This window comes from Natator depressus, chromosome 5, assembly GCF_965152275.1.
Source record: "Natator depressus isolate rNatDep1 chromosome 5, rNatDep2.hap1, whole genome shotgun sequence".
NCBI lineage: Eukaryota > Metazoa > Chordata > Testudines > Cheloniidae > Natator > Natator depressus.
The window spans coordinates 16,271,378-16,292,433 of NC_134238.1; the positions used below are offsets into that span (position 1 = coordinate 16,271,378).

The 21,056-nt window shown below is 46.0% G+C and overlaps 1 protein-coding gene across 2 annotated transcripts in view; it reads left to right on the plus strand.

Annotated features, from left to right (window-relative positions):
• Positions 1-667: 667 nt before the first annotated feature.
• Positions 668-21,056, plus strand: part of MAPK4 (mitogen-activated protein kinase 4) — a 147,751-nt gene continuing 127,362 nt past the window's right edge. For both annotated transcript variants that reach the window (XM_074952361.1, XM_074952362.1), the window contains exon 1: positions 668-807. The gene's annotated coding sequence lies outside the window, so the exon portion shown is untranslated. The remainder of the gene's footprint in view (positions 808-21,056) is intronic.

Here is a 21,056-nt window from a genome sequence, read left to right on the forward strand (position 1 = left end):
AGCATTCAGAACACCTTACACCTCCAACATGGGGCTAAGGCTACTTCCCTGTGTCCACTCATTGCCAAGTGTCTCAAGGCCCTAGACTGGAAGGCTCCGTGGAGAGCAAAACCAGCTCCTGTCACCAGGTCCCTATGGCCATTCACACCGGTGGAATCAACCCACATCTGGCTGAGTCGTTTGTTACTGGGGCTGTGAATTTTCGGGCTTTTATTCTTCCCTACAACTGCCGGATGCGTTATTTCCCCGGGGGCGGGCTGGCTGGTGGTCCTGCTCTTGGTGCGAGGGAAGTCCAAGGAGCTGGTGTAAATGAGAGCAGAATCCGGCCCAGCCGATCCGAATAGGGTGACCAGATGTCCCAATTTTACAGGGACAGTCCCGATTTTGGGGTCTTTTTCTTACATAGGCTCCTATTACCCCCCCCCCATCCCGATTTTTCATACTTGCTGTCTGGTCACCCTAGATCCGAAGGCGGGGGCGCTGAAAACCCACCTATGGTGGCTGCCCTGGAGCGGGGCTCAGGCTGGGGAAGACCGGGCCGGGCAGCTCGGTCAGAGTCTGCAGGGCGCTCGGCGCGGCTCCCGCGGGGGAGCTGCAGCGGCAGGTGGCCGCCCCGTGACGGACAGGCCTGCCCTGACGTCAGGCGGTGGGCGGGGCCCTGGGAGGCAGAGCTGCGGGGGCTGAGCGGGGCAGATGTGCCGGGTTGCTCGGGCTCGCTCTGCGGACGGAGGGGCAGGAGCGAGGCGAGCCCCGCCCGAGGAGGCGCGCTCCCGGCTGGGCTCGCGGCGGGTGCTTCTCTCTCCATGGGTAAGTGCTTGTGCCAGGGATGTGCTTCCCCAGGTAGCGGAAGGCACCGGGCGGGCGCGGGCTGAGGGGCTGCCCCTCCCGCAGTAATGAAAGAGGCGACCACAGGCAGCCCCTCCAGCCGCGGGAGGGGGGGAATCCGCAGGAGCTCGCGCTGTTCCCCAGCACCTGAGTCTAGCTCGCTTGCTCCTGGAGCCCTTTGATTCTAGCCCTCTTCGGGGTTCACTGCTAGGTGGGAAGCGGACCTTCTCTGGCTTTCATGCCTCTGGCCTGGGCGCCCCCTCCCCCCAAGACAGGAGTGGAGATGGGGAGAGAGCTAAGCAAGGATGATGACATGAGTTTCCCTGGCAGGGTCTCTACAATGCAGCGCTGTAGTCCCTCCCCTGCCCCAGTGGGATGGTGGAGTGATGGGGCTGCTGTATTTATCACTTTGTGGGGGCAAATAGTCCAGTCGGTCCTCCCCCCGTGCTACACTGGAGACATGCTATCTGGCTGTATGAACAGTGGTCTCTGTGGAGAGGTGGTATTTCCCATTCCCCAGGGAGAAAGGACTCGGAGCCCACTCCTTGGCCTGTGGGGTGCAGCGCAGGAGAGGCTGGATGGGGGGAGTGTGTGCTGGGGGCATGGCCTGGTATGTTAGGGGAGAAGGGCCCCATCATTTTCACAAGCTCTTTTGTTCCATGGAAATCCTAAATACATTTCTCGTGTTCCTGCTCTAGTTACAAATGCTGCTGCTAACAGAAGGCAAAAATAGCATCAGAGCACCTGTACAGTGTGCTGTAGTGGCTAAGGGAGGTGATAACTGGTGTCTTTAAGCATGTTATCTTGCGAGAGGCATTGACGTGAGGATGGCTGTTAAAAGGCTTGTCGGGGAATGATGATGATGATGAGTCTATTGGCACCACATCCCTCTATTATAATATTTCTTATACTCTGCTTCCAATTCTTTTGTGGGCTGTCATCCACTTCTGTGGGCTGTGATCCCCTCAATTCCTCTCTTCCATAACTCAGTTAACTCCACTGAATTCAGTGGAGTTACTCCTGACTTACACTGCTGTAAGTGTGTAGAGAATCAGGCCTTTTGTGGTTCCTCGCCTACACTAAAGAGTATGAATACTCCTGTTTGCTTGACTGGCAAATGTCTAAATGGTGTGTGCATGAATGAACGGTGACTTTGTGAGTGTAGCATTACCTCAGACATTTCATTTGCAGGCGCTTTAGTACTTCTCTGGCTGTGTAGGAAAGGCACGTTTTTAGAGTAACGGATGCTGAACTATGATGTGGTGTAAGTGATCCACCAGTTCATAGCTGTACGCGGTTACTATTATGGCTCTTAATTGCCCCAGTGAAGGACTCAAACTGTCAGCCATCTGCACCTGAAAGCTGTTGGGTGTCAAGTATTCTCTGTACTCCTGCGAACAACCGTGCACTGATGGGATGGACGAGATGACCTACTATGATCTATCTATCTAATAAATTCCAGTGGTGGTTCTGGGCTCTGGAGCAAAACATGATTATAGCTAAGGCATACTTTTGGTCAATTTGGGTGCTTAAAATTAGATACCGAAATAAATTGGGTGATTTGTTTTTTACAGGGAGTTACAGGTGCCCGACAGTCAGATAAGTGACCTAACCGTAGTGTTGTTTGATAATACTAGGCTTAGTCTTTTACACCTCCTCCTCTTTGCCGTGTCTCTGGATGTGTAAAACTAATGATCGGATCCTCTTAAATAAATCCTCATCAGTGACTTACAACATGGAGCTGATTTCTGCTGCTGCCCTTCATGAAAGATCCTGGCCGCTTATTAATTATGAGCAGCACTTCACACTTTCAAAGCATTGTATGAATATCAGTTAAATGACAAGACCCTGTGACAGGTCAGTATGAGAAACCTCATTCATGAGGCGGGGAAGCTATGGCTTTGGGGAGATGAAGAAGCTTGTTCGAGGCTATGTGGTAAGTCATTGGCAGGGTTGGGATTAGAGCTCCTAGAACATAGTTTTTCAAACGGGAGGGCACCTCCCCACTCCAGGGGTGGCAATGAGTTTATCAGGGGGGCGTGAGGACCTGATGTGAAGTAGCACATTCTCACAGTTTATCAGGGGGGAGATGGTGGAGACAATGCCCCTGCCTGTGGGGAGGCAATGCCAGCAGCCAGCATGCACGTGGAGGTCCCAGGGGGAAGGGGTTGGAGAGCAAGCCCGCCCCCTGCAGTGCCTGTTACTGGTCTGGTGTGGAAGTAAGGCCCTGGAGGGGGGGAGGGGGGGCTGGAGAGTTAGGCCACTCCCTCCCAGAGCCTGTTACTGCCCAACCCCTCCCACTTCACACCCTGCTCTGCCTGAGCCCCGGATACTGGGCTGGTGGTATTAGGCAGCAGGATCTGGGCAGCAGCAGCAGAGTGGAGTCAGCAGGCACACCCTGGTAGGCATCGTGGCCCACCACGGGGAGGGAGGGGGTGCAGCAGGCTGGGTGTAACCCCCGTAGCCCACATGTTGGTTATAAGGGAAAAGAAAAGAATAAGAATGCAGAAATGCAAGATACCTATAGGTCCAGGCCTATAAGACAGAGGTGGGCAAACTATGGCCCACAGGCCACATCCAGTCTGCGGGACTGTCCTGCCTGGCCCCTGAGCTCCCTGCCGCGGAAGCTACCCCTGGCCCTCCTGCCCCGCTGTCCCCCCTCCCCTGCAGTCACGCCACTGCCATGCTGCCAGCGCTCTGGGTGGCGGGGCTGCGCTCCTGCAGGGCAGAGCAGCGGCGTGTCTAGTTCTGGCTGGGCAGCACGGCTGCCAGACATGCTCTGAGCAGCATGGTAAGGGGGCTGGGGCTGGGAATTGGTTAAGGAGCTGTCGGGGCAGGGGGCAGTTGGATGGGGCAGAGGTTCTGGGGGGGGTAGGGGATGGGGAGCAGGGGGGTTTAAATAGGGGGTGGTGTCCCGGGGTGTGGTGAGGGGGTGGGGGTCCCGGGAGGGGGTGGTCAGGGGACAAGGTGTGGGGGGGGAGGGGGTTGGATGGGGGGAGTTCTGAGGGGGACAATCGGGGGCAGGAAGTGGGAGTGGTCAGATGGGGGGGCACGCTGTTTGGGGACATGTGCACAGCCTTCCCTACCCAGCCCTCCATACGGTTTTGCACCCCGATGTGGTCCTCGGGCCAAAAAGTTTGCCCACCCCGCTATAAGAACTAGTTTAAGTGTTTAGCATAAGGGTAAGCCCCTGCAGCCTTAGAGGAAGTAAGTTGCTCTATAGTGTTAGCATAAGTAAGTAAACTAGTAGTGACCTTAAGTCACAAGATGACATAAGACTTTGTTTTGCTTGTTTTGCAATATTGGAAAAAGCTGAAACTAAGCATAAAACTACTGACAGGTAACCGCAAGATATTTTGTGGGTAAATATCAGCAGATGCCTAATGGCAGATAGCTATGGTAACTAACTTTTATGTATATGCTAATGAGTTTAAACTAATTAATATACTAATCTGAAGGATAAGGGTACCCCAATGTTATGAGGGTGAAATATGGTGAAGAAGGGAGGAGTCGCTCATGAATTTGGATGATGGTCTATAAAGGATCTGTCTCAACCCTTCTAGTCCTCCCTAAGGATAGAGTGAGCATACACATGTAATGGTGCTGGACATAACTACAGGATTGTATTACTTCGTCTTACTTCTTTGGATTGTTTATTTATAGGACTAATCACAGTAATAATACAAATTCTGCAACCTCAAATGTTTTTTTCCTGAGTGTGAGTGTTGTGGTCACTGCTGTGTACATTGGGGCTCCCACCTGAACAGTAATTCTGACAATACTCGGCCCAATCTTGGGACAAAAACCTGCCAAATATTGGAGTGTTAATTGGGAATTTTAAATGTTTTAAATGGCCTGTGTAATTGATACCTAATCAATAGATCAGGCAACATGGGAGAGTGGGAGCAAGGGAGTTTGAGGGGAGCAGAGCAGGGGGCTTGGGCAAGGGTCTGATTGGGGAGGGGAGAGGAGGAGAAAAAGAGTGGGTTGTGCATATGGGGCATGAATCTCTGAAGGGGGTGGTGGTGGTGCAGCAAAGAAGTTTGAGAACCTCTGTCCTAGAACTTCTGGTACCTAGTCCCATGCTTGTTTGACTAGACTGGGCCTTTTCTGAGTGTATTTGAGTAGAGTTCTGAAGTCTCCACAATACATGTATGATTTATATAGTGAGAGGGCATGTCTTTCTGGAGGCTGTGGGATGGATGTTATGAAGAGAGATATCTGAAGCAGGGTGATTTCAGATAACAGGGGGTTCAACAGTCCTTTCCTTCTTCCTGGTATTCACTCTGAGTTTCTGCATTTGACAAATCTGGAAACTCAAAGCAAAATTCAGCCTAAAGTGACAAGTTTTCAGTGGATTTTGGGTGGAAACCACTGAGCTTTGCATGGCTCCTACCCTGAAACCATTCCTGAAACCCAGGCTTGTTTGTAATGTGGCTGAGGATTGAAGTGGTTGAAACTATAATAAAGAACAAAATTGTTAGACACGTAGATGAACATAATTTGTTGGGGGAATACTCAATATGTTTTTTGTAAGGGGAAATCATACTTCTCCAATCTACAAGAATTCTTTGAGGGGGTCAACAAGCATGTTGTCAAGGGGGATCTAGTGGATAAAGTGTATTTAGATTTTCAAAAGCGTTTGACAAGGTCCCTCACCAAAGGCTCTTAAGGAAAGTAAGCAGTCATGGGATAAGAGGGAAGGTTCTCTCATGGATCGGTAACTGGTTAAAAGATAGGAAACGAAGGGTAGGAATAAATGGTCAGTTTTCAGAATGGAGAGAGGTAAATAGTGGTGTCCCCAAGGAGTACTGGGACCAGTCCTATTCAACATATTCATAAATGATCTGGAAAAAGGGATAAACAGTGAGGTGGCAAAATTTGCAGATGATACAAAACTACTCAAGATAGTTAGGTCCCAGGCAGACTGTGAAGAGCTACAAAAGGATCTCTCAAAACAGGGTGACTGGGCAACAAAGTGGCAGATGAAATTCAGTGTTGACAAATGCAGAGTAATACACATTGGAAAACATAATCCCAACTATACATATAAAATGATGGGGTCTAAATTAGCTGTTACCACTCAAGAAAGAGATCTTGGAGTCATTGTGGATAGTTCTCTGAAAACATCCACCCAATGTGCAGCGGCAGTCAAAAAAGCAAACAGAATGTTGGGAACCGTTAGGAAAGGGATAGATAATAAGACAGAAAATATCATATTGCCTCTATATAAATCCATGGTGCGCCCACATCTTGAATACTGGGTGCAGATGTGCCCGTCCCATCTCAAAAAAGATATACTGGACTTGGAGAAGGTTCAGAAAAGGGCAACAAAAATTATTAGGGTTATGGAACGGCTGCCTTATGAGGAGAGATTAGTAAGGCTGGGACTTTTCGTCTTGGAAAAGAGCCGACTAATGGGGGATATGATAGAGGTCTATAAAATCATGATTGGTGTGGAGAAAATAAATAAGGAAATGTTATTTACTCCTCCTCCTAACACAAGGACTAGGGGTCACCAAATGAAATTAATAGGCAGCAGGTTTAAAACAAACAAAAGGAAGTATTTTTTTCACACAACGCACAGTCAGCCTGTGGAACTCCTTGTTGTGAAGGCCAAGACTGTAACAGGATTCAAAAAAGAACTAGCTAAATTCATGGGGGATAGGTCCATCAGTGGCTATTAGCCAGGATGGGCAGGGATGGTGTCCCTAGCCTCAGTTTGCCAGAAGCTGGGAATGAGCAACAGGGGATGGATCACTTGATGATTACCTGTTCTGTTCATTCCCTCTGGGGCACCCGGCATTGGCCACTTTTGGAAGTCAGGATACTGGGCTAGATGTACCTTTTGGTCTGACCCAGTATGACCGTTCTTTTGAGGATTGTTGACAAGTCAGAGAGAGCCTGGTGAGCACGGCCTGCCTGTTGGGTTTGTAATAAACCCAGGTGAATTTTGTCTGGTGTCACGTTTTGGACAGTTTTTGTTACGAACCTATGTCCCTCTGCACCTAAACACCTGCAGACACAATGCACTGCAATAATATAGAGTCCTAAGCCAGAAGGGCCCATTGTGAGCATGTCTGATCTCCTATATAACACAGGCCATAGAACTTCCCAAAAATATTTCCTAGTGCAGATCTTTTAGAAACACATCCAATCTTGATTAAACCATTGACAGTGATGGAGAATCCACCACAACCTTTGTTAAATTGTTCCAATGGTTAATTACTCTCAGCATTAAAAATTTGCACCTTATTTCTAACCTGAATTTGTCTAGCTTCAATTTCCAACCATTGGATTGTGTTAAACCTTTCTCTGTTTGATTGAAGAGCTCATTATTAGATATTTGTTCCTCGTGTACTTATAGACTGTAATCAAATCACTCCTTAACCTTTTCTTTCTCATTAGGCTTGGAAGGATGCTAAATCGTTAGTCGTTGGTAAGCGTCAATTTCACGTGATACGCAGCAATTGAGAAAAAAAAAATCCTTGGATAGTAATAGGTAAGCACAGCCTCCCCCTGACCTAGTGCCTGCAGTAATCTGGTATCCTGGCCCCTCAGCTGTGCAGGGAGCCCTCTGCAGCCCAGCTGCCATGTCCCCGTTCACTCATTCATCAGCCAGAAGTACTGGGGTCCATCTGCTGCTCCCGGGCCAGAGCCGTTCAGCATCGGAGTGGCCTCCCCCATAGCCAGGGACTCATCCTCCTTGTAGTGGTCCCAGCACGCACCTTCCTGGCTGGGATAGGAGCACTTAGCGGGACTGGAACAGTGGCAACCAAGTAACAAAGGGCAACAGTGGCTGCCAAACAGTATTGGAGCTGCAGATCCGATTGATGAACACAACAGTGCTCTGGGATCGAAGTTCAGAAAGAGTATGAATGCAGTTACACTTGTGGTGTGGCCTCAATTGCACTAGTATAGTAGGGGAGGCCAAGTTTGTTGTTTTATGTTAGTAACGAGTCACAAAAGGAAAACCCTAGAGCAGTGGTTCCCAAACTTGTTCCACCGCTTGTGCAGGGAAAGCCCCTGTTGGGCCGGGCCGGTTTGTTTATCTGCTGCGTCCGCAGGTTCGGCTGATCGCAGCTCCCAGTGGCTGTGGTTCATTGTCCAGGCCAATGGGAGCTGCTGGAAGTGGCGCGGGCCAAGGGATGTACTGGCTGCCACTTCCAGCAGCTCCCATTGGCCTGGAGCAGCGAACCACGGCCACTGGGAGCCACGATCGGCCGAACCTGTGGATGTGGCAGGTAAACAAACCGGCCTGGCCCGCCAGGGACTTTCCCTGAACAAGTGGAACCACTGCCCTAGAGGAATATTTTAGTGAATAGCCGACCTCCAATTTAAAACTGTGAATAAGTCTGGAAAGGGAGATAAGGACATTCTATGCTGCAAAGTTGGTAAAACAGAAATCTCTGGAAAGATCAATAGTATTGCTGATCATCTAAACAGTAGATCTCATTTGACAATAAAAGAGAGTCAAGCAAAGGTAAGCCAGGCTTTGATAGAATCCTATTTAGGAAGAATGAGAGAAGGAAGAAGCTGCAGATTTTCCACACGATCTGGTACGTGTATTGTGCTTTGAGCCAATTCCAATGAATACTGCCCATGGGGTTGGAGCTTTTTATTAGCTCTGCTTCACAAGTATGCGCTAGCAACGTGCACTTGCCCGGAACATCAATAGCTGGAAGAAAAATACCCTCCTGAAGTTTGTTGCTCACCACCAGGCTACAATAAAGGATCTTTTGAATGGTCGGAAATTCTCTTTAGTAATTGATTAAACCCAGAGTTTTCCAGACCGCCAGCAATTAACATGCTTGCAGTGTTCTACAGTGACAAAAATAAATCCATGAATACAATTCTATTGAAATGTTCTGTTGTTGTTTAGTGCAATGCAGGGGTCATGTCAATTTGGATTCAATTTGTGTTGTGAAAATGCAGCCAAGTATGGGAATACTGTGTGTCAGTCAACAGTGACTCCACAATATACATGCCACGCTTAGTAAAGGACTCGAAAGACATATATCCACATCCACTGCACATTCCATGCATTGCTTATCTTCTGCGTATAGCCATTGATCATGCGATCAACCCTGATGCATTCTACAACATGAACAAATTGGCGGTACGTTTTCTAGTGAAATTTAAACATGCCAACAGGAAAGGGGTCTTTTAAAGTTACCTTTCAACAATGTGAGCATGCGCCCTCTCATGTTGTGCTGTTGTGTTAGTTTTCCTGTGTCGAGGCAACAAAATCATTCATGTGTATTGGGACAGTGTGATGGACTTTCTTACTGAAGAAGCGGTAGGATTCACCTCAAAGAAGGCAATGAAACTATATCAGGTGGTCGAGGATGATGGAAATCAACAAGAACTGTACTGCAAGTTACCTTGTCTTTGTGTATTTTTGGGGCGGGGGGGGAATCTACAGTGTTCATTTGCAAATGGAATCAAATACACCCTTCATACATTGCCTTGATACGCTGCTTACCTATGACTTACAAGTTCCTGCTGATGTACCTTAATGCCTAAAAGAAGTGGAACTCAGGTCAGTGGGCTCCAAAAGGCAATTCCGTTCATCTGCAATGCATACTTTCTCATCAGAATTTCAAATCAAACTGAAGGCAGCCATAACCTGGAATGTACCAGACAGACTCTAAGGAGCTGGATCTCTTTTTGCGAACTGTCAAGTGTTTGATCCATTTGTGACACCTCAGATTTCTCACAACTTTAGCGACTATGAAAATAGTCTGCATATTTTCCCTTGCAAGGCAGAAGAGTTCAAGCACAATTTTGATTTGTACATAGAGTATGAAGTGCCTTGTGATGACAGCCTAACTGGAGAGGTCGAAACCCAGTCATTGCCTGTCATGTCCAGTGTGGCATTGCGTGCACTTGCAGTGCCCGTAACTTCAGTGCCTATGGCAAAATCATTGAGTTTGTTCAGAAAAGGTCAAGACAAATATCGCATGCACCTCTCAAAGACCGACTTCGGCAGCTCAACATTTTGTACTACAAAAAGGATATAAACTTAAATTTGGAGAGCTTCATGGGCAGCAGGTGGTATAGGCCAGGGGAGGCTCAGCCTCCTCTGGCACTGCCGTGGCCTCTGCACCCCCTATTGGGGGGTTTTGGAGGGAAGTTTTTGATCTATTGTGCCCCATGCAGGTTCTGGGGTGGCTGAGGAGGCGGTATGTGCTACCACCTCTTCAGCCACCCCGGAACCTGGATGGGGCATAGCAAAAGCGTTTTCCGGAGAAAAGAAACGCACACTTTTCTCTGGGCAGCTTGGAGTCTGGGAAGGGGAGGCGAGGCCTGGGACTCTGTGCAGGGGAGCTTGGGACTCTGGCCTGCTTGGGGCTCCTCTGGCCGAGGGGAGGGGTGGGCAGAAGGGGCAGCGCCGGGGCTAGTCTCCCCGAAAGGGGGCTCCACCTGCCGCCCCTGGAGAGCTTTTGAAATCTGAAAACATCTGCTGGTTCTAGCAAATAATTACTAATTCCAGTACCTGCAATAAAAGGCCCGAGATATTTTATTTATTTATTAGCTCGAACCTCCTAGCGGTGGGAACTGAAGACGTTATGGACAAAGTTATGTGATTTAGGCATGTTACAAATAACACTTAAACTTTCTGATTCTTAATGACAGTAGATACTAAATAATTGTCTGCTACTCACCCCTTAATTTCCTGCAGTTGTGAAAAGTCTAATTGATAAAAATAAAAAGCTTAAAACTAGGGGTGTCGATGAATTGCAGTTAACTCATGCGATTAACTAAAAAAAATTAATCACGATTAATCGCACTGTTAAACAATAGAATACCAATTGACATTTATTTAATATTTTTGGATGTTTGTCTGAATTGAAAAATACTTTTATCATTTTACAGTGCAAATATTTGTAATAAAAAATAAATATAAAGGGAGCACTGTACTCTTTGTATTCTGTGTTGTAATTGAAATCAAGATATTTGAAAATGTAGAAAACATCCACAAATATTTAAATAAATGGTCTTCTATTATTGTTTAACAGCACGATTAATTTTTTAATCGCTTGACAGCCCTACTTAAAACCCATAATTTTGCATAATTGAGGAAATCAAAATAAATAAATGCTTACAATAAAAATTGATCTGAAATTATGAAGAAAAAAAGACAAATCTAATTCTGCCAAGCAAAGTATCTTATTGGCACATCGGTCTCTAATGTGCAAGTATTGCCAAAGAGGAAAAAAATAGATGGGACCCAAGGATATCTGCTGGAAGTAGGCCCAGTCAGCCTAACACAGAACTTAGTGTGCCTGCACTACGTAACCTCTGTCCATCTCTCATTAGAGAGACAAGGTGGATGAGGTAATATCTCTTACTGGACCAACTTCTGAGAGAAGGTAAAATATATTACCTCACCTACCTTGTCTCCTGAATCCTGGGACCCACATTGTTACAACACTGCAAACAACAGTGGAAGATATCCATTTGTCATTGTCTGTTCCTGTTTTGGTGGCAGATTGATCTGTACCATGATACTATCCCTGCCATCTTTCTCTTTTCTCCTGGGGCTATATACAGTTTCCCTCATTGCTTTTTGGTTCAATCTCCTTATCAGCTTTGATCATTCTGAAGAAATGTCATTCCTGCACTCTCTGATTTTGAGTACAAACGGAAAATGTCTGAGGAGATGGGGAAACTTTTCTAGTGAGCCATGGAGTCATAAGCATCAAGCACCTTTCACACGGAAATGTGGGCTGTTGATTTTTTTTGCCTTCTGCCCTCCCACGATACAGCAGCAGACAACATATTGTTTTAGGGCCAATCCATTGTCCCTATACGCAGGTCTATCTAATCTGTGTATCTGAAAAAACATTCCTCACTATTGGTGAAGAATTTATCCTCAAAACACCACTGCAAGACGTGGAGGTAGCATCTTCTTCATTTTGCAGGCAGGGAACTGAGCCACAGAATGAGATGTCCATGGGAGTTTATAGACAAATTGGGAACTGAACTCGGGTCTCCAGAGTCCCATTTTAGTGCCTTAATCATAAGACAATCCTCCTCCTAGGATGCTAGCTAATGGGAGTTCCTATGGAATGTCATGTTTTAATCATGCCCTATTTATATTCTAATGACATGAATATGACCCCTCAAAGATGCAGATGGAAATTAAGACATGAGCAACAATCCCACCCTGATTCTGCTAACCCCCAGGGCCGCAGTGATAGATACACCTGACTATTGGACTTTATAGGTAGAGGCTGAGGTCAGAGGACGTGCACAAAAGCCACAGCTGAAAATGAAATAAGCTTCTCAGTATATGGGATTGTGATGTTCAAGGCTGGGTATTGTTCAGGGCTTTTTTCATTAAGGCAGTCACTGCTTCGTTGCACTGCCATATGAAGTGGCAGCATATGAGACAATGTGACATCAATCAGCACTCTCCAGCTGTTCTTTAGATTCCTCACTCCTTTCACACCTAATCTTTTGTCAATTTCTCATTTATTTTAAAGATTTGCTTGGGGGAAATGATACAGTTCCAAGGATGCTGTGAAGCTGCATGTTTACCAGACAAACGAGAAAACGTTTTCATCAGGCTGTTTTTGGAAGGGTTCCTCCAAATTGCTCCTCCTTCCCCATTCATTTCTAGTTAGGAGTTGGCGCTCCCCATTTAAAAAAAATGTAAAAATCCAGTTTTCCAGGTGAAACTGACAAAATCCACTGTTCTGGGCACAGGCACCGACTCCGTGGGTGCTTTGGGGCTGAAGTACCTTTGGGGAAAAAAATATGGGGTGCTCAGCACCCACCAGCCACAGCTGGCCACCAGTCAGCTGTTTTGGGGGCTGGTGGGATGCACGCAGAGGAGGATAGAGAGGAGCCAGCTGAAGGTGGGCTGGGGGGCCTTAGGGGAGGGAGCTGAAAGGAGTGAGCAAGGGGCGGGAAGAGGCAGAGCGAGGGTGGGGCCTCTGGGGAAGGGGCAGAGTGGAGATGTGGCCTCGGGGTGGAGCGCCCACCTGGAAAAATAAGTCAGTGCCTATAGTTCCAGGTGAAGGTCACTGATGTTATAGGGGATGAGCTGACCCAGTAACTTTCATCCCACAGATGTTTTCAATGCTATCTCTAGAGAAACCAGAGATAAGTCCTATTCAGTCACCTAGCAGAATTGTTCCCTACAGTCTGTATTCTACAGTGCTTTGTCCAGCATAGCTTTAAAGGACTCAAATGATGGGATTTCCACTCCTTTCCCGGGAAGATGGCTGCACAGACTATTAAGAATTTTTTCTGATATTGACCCTTTGCCATATTCCTTCAAATTGCTCCTGGTTATGTCCGTTGGGACCAACTGATTCCTCTTCCCCTGCCTTCTCCTTGGTGCTTATTCGCTTCAGAGTGTCCTATGTCTATTGCTTAATCCATGGTATTTTTATAGTTTGAATGGGTGTACTAGTCTCTGGGCAGAGTACTATGCCTTCTCTGGCACTGCTGAGCCAAGATGGGCTAGATCTAGCACTGGTTTATGCTGGTTGCTGGTGCTGTAAGGCCATGTGTAGGGCCTTGAGGTGGAAAGCCTACCAGTGAGGGTTTGTGGAGGGGCCCACGCAGCTGGGAAAGGAGGGATGGGCAGTGATTGGAAAGGGCATGGATCCAGTGTATTCCCTCAACTGGCAGAGCTCTTATGGTGTTCCAGATGCATACTAAAGCTTCCACTCTATCAAAAATCCTGAGTGAGATCAGAGGCATCAACTCCTCCTGCCTTCCCCTCGGGTAGCTCCCTAGCCACACACAATGGTATCATTGTCCTGGTCCTGTCCTAAAGGATTACAATCTAGATTACATTTGGGTCCTGTAGGAGTACCTGAGTTTCAGGTTTGGACTCTGTTATAACTGTCTGTGGTGTTTTGTGTTGTTTATTTATTTAATTAATTTATTCTTGCTCTCTTTCAATTCTAGGGGTTTGTCCAGAGCAGTTTCTCTGTTTTATTTCATGTTGTCTTGCCCAAGTATTTTGCTGTCTTCACCCTTCCAGGAATGCTGCTAAACTCATCTGGGTTTCTTTGTGGGAAAGAGGTGACTGTATTGGCAGTGGGTTTGTAGGCCCTAGAAAGGCACAGCTGGAGTCTTGAGCTTTGATTATCTTGTGGGCAGTATAATAACTGCAGAATGGTGTAGGTGGGTACCTGAAAGTCTGAATTACTTTTACTGGAGACTATAATTTTTGTGATTGTGTGAGTATTTTTTAAAAGATATGAGTGGGCTAGGAAGGATTAGATTTTTTTTTTTTTTTTAATTGGTAAATGTCAGTTGACATCGATTTCACCATACACACACACAGACAGATGACAACATATTTCCATTGATAAGAATTGAAATTTACAGCTAGGCAAAGTAAGAAAAATGCTGTTTGATAACTTATTAGAATTTGATTTAAGGCTATTTACTTTGTATATTTTGGATGCGATGATAACAATTTGTATCTTAATGGTTTTAAGACTTCAACTTTTTGAATCTCAATGACAATTGATTAAATAAATTGTCTGATTTCCCCCATCCCCATAAAATCGAATGAAAATGTAAATTTTAAAAATGCTTAAAACCCGTAATTTTGCTCAACTGTGAAAATTTAAATAGATAAAAATTAGAATATTTTAAAAATAACCATTGATATTATTCTTTGAAACTATTTAAAAAAAATTGAATTTTGCCAAGTCTAGATATGAGGTGACTACATCTTGGGATTGGTGCCAGAGAAGCCATGATAAACAAACATTCTCTGTCATTGTATCTCTCTGGTTTTGTAAATAGCTTTGACATATACAGCCAAGCCCACGTAGAACCAAATTGAGTTCAGTTTGCCTTACTCCATGACCCCTCTCCTTGTTCCTGCTCTGTCTGTCAGTTTTTCTCTGACAGTATTCTCAATGCAGTGAAACACTATCATCCGGCTCAGTGTGGTATAGAGGGTGATATTTAAAAAAACTGGATACACCACCATATGTGGGTTGCTATTACCTTTTATTGTGATGTTTCCTATAACTAGAATGGGAAATATTGCAAATAGCTCTGTAAGCCAACTGCTATTACATGAGGCATATACAGCTATGTGACTGAATGGGAGGTGTTATGATTCTGTTTCTTATGCACTATACCATCACATATGATTCTTTCGGTCTGCTGAGGGAGTCGAGAAGGCTGTTTTACAGAGGGAGCACTCTCTCTCTCTCTCTCTCTCTCAGAAACAGTTCTGTTAGTTCTAGGTTTTATTTGTTTTGTTTTTAGTCATAAATCATTCTGACTTGAGAGTATGTGATTTGCTCTGTTTAATGCTGCATGTGGCAAATGCCCAGCTTTTACTGACCTCCACTGAAGTGAATATGATGTAAACACGTGATATAGTTTAAGTCAGCACTTAGGCACCTACCAGTGTATTATCTATCTTAAATTTAAGTTAGACAGATGTAGCTTGAATAAATAGAAATGTTAAAAATAATCGTTTTCCTGTCTGTCTATCTAGATACTATAAGGCCCTCCTCCCCAGAGTATCTGGGTGACAACCCTTTAGCTGGCTGGATCTTCCAATAGTGAATGCTTTGTCAATATATCATATTATGTCCTTCACTTACCTTTTGTGGGCCTCTGTGTTTGCTCCTGTCTATCCACCACTAACTACAGTCTTCAGGTGTGTCTCCCACTGCAGTTGAAAACGCACGGCTGGCCTGCTGGCTGACTCGGGCTTGTGGGGCTTGGGCCAAGGGGCTGTTTAATTGCATTGCAGACGTTTGAGCTTAGAAGGAGCCCGGGCTCCAGGACTCTGCGAGGTGGGAGGGTCCCAGAGCTCAGGCTGCAGCCCGAACTGCAACAGCTACACGGCAATTAAACAGCCCCTTAGCCCGAGTCTCATGAGCCCGAGCCAGCCGTGGGTGTCTAATTGCAGCGTCGTCACACCATGTATTATGCTCCCATTGCCACTGGCACTTGACAGCACTCGTAACAGTGGCTCAGATCCTGAAAGGTGTTTAGGTTCCTAATTCCCATTTTGAGTTAGGCACCTAAATATCTTTCAGGATCTGGGCCCACGTCCTTGAAGTCAGTAGCCCTAGAGTTGGATAAACCAGTTCTAACCCCTCCATCCCCTTCCCTCCCCCCACCTCCCCCAGCTGTCTCCTGTTTGGAGCCACAGTCCATTTTTAGAACCAAACCTTTTTTTGAAGCTCCGAAATGCTTGGGTGTATCTCTCACATATCCATCTAGTTTATCATAGGTCTGTGCTATTCAGAGTTCCCACAGGATAAGTAGCCAGAAATACCAGGCGTCTCATGAGAAAACCTTTTCTTATGAGGTCTCCAGCTTGTTTTTGGAGACCAGCGATATGGATACATCTGAGAAGGATCCAGACTCAAATTCTCAACTCTTTGTGGTTTACTCATCACGACTAACAATGACCTAGTCCTACATGGCGTTGAGAGCCTTCTAAGGGATGCTGAACACGCTCCCCTCCTGTTGTCCTCAGCGGGAACTCGGCCTCTTGGAGATTGGGCCCAATGTTCTTGATAATGAAAAACAGCCTTTTGTGAAGTTTCATCCCTATATACCTTTCCCTTGTCCTGATATTCAGCCTGGCTGTGAGTCAGGCCTTAGATGGAGACTGAACTCCCAGTCAAATGCCCTTCACCACTGGTCAGACTACAGGAAACTGGCCTGGTCTACATGGTGTACATGGGGGGAAGGGATCGATCTAAGATCTAGAGTAGACGCGATAAATCGACCCCCCCCCCCCGCTTGATCGATCACTGCCCACCGATCCAGCAGGTAGTATAGACATACCCGTAATGCGTGTATCAACCAACCTCAAACTGTTCAGTTCCCTTGGGGCATTGAAGTGCCCCTCACTCCGAGGCAGAGATCTCCCCCAATGCATTCCTATTCAAAGATGTGTTTATGCAGGGGAACCTTAATGCTTAAGGAGAATATTTAAATCATTACACCATACAAGCCACTTTACCTTATTTAATGTATAAAAATAAATCACATATCAAGCCAGAGGTGCAGACTGTAGAATGGTAGGAATCCCTTGCAAATGGCCAGAGACTCTGTGTTTAAAAATACAACTGTGATCTCATTTTAACTTCCTTTTAAGAAATATTTAAAACAAACAAAGAAAAAGAATTGTGACCTTGTTAAAGCAGGGAGCTAGGATTTCAGAGTTAGGATTATGGTTCTATTCTTGTGCTGTGGGCAACTTACATAAGGCAAAACTTCCAAACTTGGGTGCCCCAGATGAGCAACTGAAATCCATATTTAGACACCTAAATAAAAGTGCCCTGACTTTCAGAGGGGCTGAAACACCTTCCATTAACATTTGCAATTCAGAGTACTTTTGTTTAGGCATCTACAGTGTGCCAACTTTGGCCTTAACCTGTGTTTGTATTAATCCATCTTTGAAACGAACACGCTATTTTCCTACTGCACAGGGCTGTTGTGAGAATCAGTTAATGTTTGTAAAGTGTTTTTGAGATCTCTGGATGGAAGGTGTTATAGATATACAACTCACTGAGTGTGTTTGCCTGATTAGGAATATGTTTATTTCTTGGGGTGAAATTCACCTTGTGCAAAGGGCCATGCTCCATTTAAGTCCTCCAAGTGTCGGGTTAAGTGGAATTTAAGTAGGGCATAGACCTGTATGAGGCTTGAGCAGAGAAATAAATCAGGGTTCTTGGCTGATGGTTTGGGAGCTAAAATTGGGTCGCTCGAATGTTTCAAAGGGTCGCATGGCAGCTCTTGTGGCTCCTGTCCCACAGGACTGGCTGGGCTTACCTCCCTGCTCCAGGCACTGCAAACTCTGAGGTCCCAGCACCACTCAGGTTTAGCCCTGCCAGCATGATGACAGGAGTCCAGGTAAGCTGAATTTGCTTTCTTGGGGCCAGGATTTCATCCAGGATCTCCAAGGAACCTTCAAGCTACATACCATAGAGAACAATCCTCCACTGGTCCCCTGGGGGAATGGATTAGATGGTTTTAAATTATTTTTTCCACCTCTAACATCAATTAACTTTAAAATGCTGTTATCTTTGGAAAGGGGAGAGTGTATTCCTACCCCCCAAACTGCTCATGAGCCTCCAGCAGTTCTTGTGGTTTAGAATATCCACGTGCCTCATCTTTCATCTTGCATATAAAAAAGTGGGGGGGGACAGGGAAGCCAAAGCACAGGTCAGATCATTCTTGCAAGCCATATGCAAATCCAGCTCATTGCTCTAGCTTAAGCTCTACTGATTCAAGGAGGAATCTATTAGTTCTACTCACTAGTGCTGTTTCGGGAAGATCATACGAGCTGCAGGAAAGGCGGGTTCATTGTGAGGTGAGACAATGGAAGCAGAGTTCCAGTAATAGCTTTCAACAATTAATCTCTGCTTCAGGAGTCTTTCTGGAATTGGCAGGTGCAAAGTGCCAGGCTTAGCACAGTTTGTGTCACAGCAAGACTGTGGGTAGAGGGAAGTAGGAGTGCAAGATTCATACACTGCTCTTTTATTTGGTCAGTTCTCCAGGTTTGCCACTCCTAAGATGCGGGAGAAAAATGTTCTGCTGGTCCCATAAAATTCACGATCAAGCTGCATGTGGTGGAAATTCCTGCTGCTTGTTGTCTGAACACATCCGTTATGGGCTCCACCACTAAATCAAGTCTGTGATAAAAAGTTCTTCTTTCTCCTATGGTGTAAGTGAATTTAATGTTGGTGAGAGGTGCTAGCTCACCAAAAAGGCACAGCATATGCTATCTGTACCCTAGCCAGTTGCCCAACTTGCAGCAAATGCTTGTAGGTGTGATTTGGTAGTTCAGTCTCTCCATATCTGTTCAGGCCCAGGCCTCATGCAACTGCCAACTGGGGCCAGTTAGTGACAACTGGGGTGGTGGTCTTGTGTGATGTATCCATGGGGAACTAGTCTGAGACCACCAAGCCCACCTCGCACGGGCCAGTCGACAGCCATCCCCAGGTAAGGACTTTCACTTATCGCTGAGCTGAATTGGAGCCAGTGGCCTGCAGATGAAAGGCCATGTAGTCCATTAACTCACCCCCTGGGTCATCCAGGCCAGTGGAAGATGGAAAGTTTGAAATGTTGGATAGTATGTTTCGAGTAAAGGCTTCAATAAAACCCTTTCATGCTGTGAGAAGGCCAGAGCTAAAATGCAAATGTAAAACTTAACCCAGTCTAAAATGAGAATGTATTCCTAGGGGGACGTTAAGGATGAATGGCAGGATGGCTGTCAGAATCTCCACTTCCACCAAGGAACTGGGAGTGCTGGTTTCTCATTGTCTAAGCCAAGCTCTTCTGAACCTGCCTCAAGTGAGGCTGATCCCAATGTTCAAGTGAGAGTGATGGGCAGGGAGGAAGTGCTCTGTTACAGGCCTATCTGCCTTCCTGGAGGGAATTTTGTGTCTTCCTTGAGCGCTTGTGTTTGTGTGTGTGCCATATGGTCCCGTGTAGAATAAAGTGTATGACCCTGTCACAGATGTCTGTACAAGTGCTGAAACTGGCCCTACTGTCCTTTGGGGAGTTTGTGACAGATATTGCAGCCACATGCAGTATCTGTGAGAACCATGTTGTATTACTTTTTATGTATTCTCTGTATTGTTGTGGATTTGGGATTGAATTCAGCTCCATCAAGGAGGGTTACAGTTTCTCCAGGAACTAAAAACTGTGTGTCTGGCTGGCTGTCCATCTCACTGGGACCATAAACAGCTCCAGAAAAGTACCACCTGTGGGGTAGTTTAGGTATACTGGTTCAAACAGGAACGTGACGTCTGGCATGAAAAGGCTGAGTTTAATCTGACGTTTTTTTGATTCAATAAACAGACATGATCTTTTTCCCAGGAGGACCCCCACCCTGCTGAACTATTGAAAAGACTGGAACCTGCCAGGTCCCCCATAGGTCTGATGGGTGGCTTCTGGTATGTTTATACTCTGGTATGGTTTTCTGTGTGTGCCTTTGTCCTTAAGGAAAGGTCCTCTGCTTTGGAAGAGCTGTTTGGGTCACTTGAAACTGTTGAGACACATTGGTCATAGCCCTTGGAGGAAAAAAAAGAGAGATGTTAGTCAGACCTGCTCAAAGAGAATCGCAGTGAGTGCAAGGGGACTGCCACCTAAATCCCAGGTCTGGAGGGAGAGGAACACTGATCTTTTCCCAGAGAAAGTTGGCAGCTAACAGCCTGAGACCTTGAGCGGGCATTCCTGAAGCAGACCACAGGGGTGGTAGGTGGGGGGAGGGGGTTTAAAGGTGCAGTTACCCTGAAACTTTGACTGTTTCTTTAATGCTTATGACAGGTTTCAGAGTAGCAGCCGTGTTAGTCTGTATCCGCAAAAAGAAAAGGAGTACTTGTGGCACCTTAGAGACTAATGAAAGCTTATGCTCAAAGAAATTCGTTAGTCTCTAAGGTGCCACAAGTACTCCTTTTCTTTTTAATGCTTACGACGCTGCTGCCACCTTTCCTGCTTCCTGCCGTTCAGGGAAGCCCCTGTGGCTTTGATTTTATGATTCTAGAGTGTACCAGCCTTAGAAAACATTTCCTCTTTTGTATCATTTGCTAATATTGTAATGAACTGGTTTGTGCGTTTGCACATCTGTCCTCTGCTACATGAGGTGAGAAGTACTCAACTGTACATTGTAGATCATATACTGCTAATAGTTTTGGAGATGTGCCAAGAGGTGGAGCCTATATTGATAGAGCAGGAGGATCTCAGTTCTCCTGATGATGGTTCTGTTCAGTTCTGAGTGGCCATGGTGTATAGCATAGTGAAAACCTTGAAGCCATGGGTGGCTATGGATTTGTTACAATAAGTAACGTTCCAACAGAGGCGGGTGAAAGAAAAGTTGGATTTATTTGCACACAACAGCAATAACATCAAAAAACCAGGAATGTGATAAAATAAGCCAGGAACAATAGGTACAGGAAACAAAGCCAGTATCAGGTAGTATTAAGATATCGTCTATTTTTTAGATTCACTGCAGGAGAGAACAAATTCTTTCCCCCAAAGCTTCCCCACTTACAGAGAACAATTTATGTCAAAGCAATTTGATCCTACTGGCTGTTACTTGATTCACAGACCTTCCGTACGAGTCTACTCTAAGGTGAATGTCACCTCACTGTGATTCTGCAAGATTTATGGATTACAGAATTTCCACTTCCACCCAGGCACTGGGAGTGCTGCTTTCTCATTGTCCAAGCCAGTCTGGGAGATGGGGAGTGGGCCTAGGCTATGCT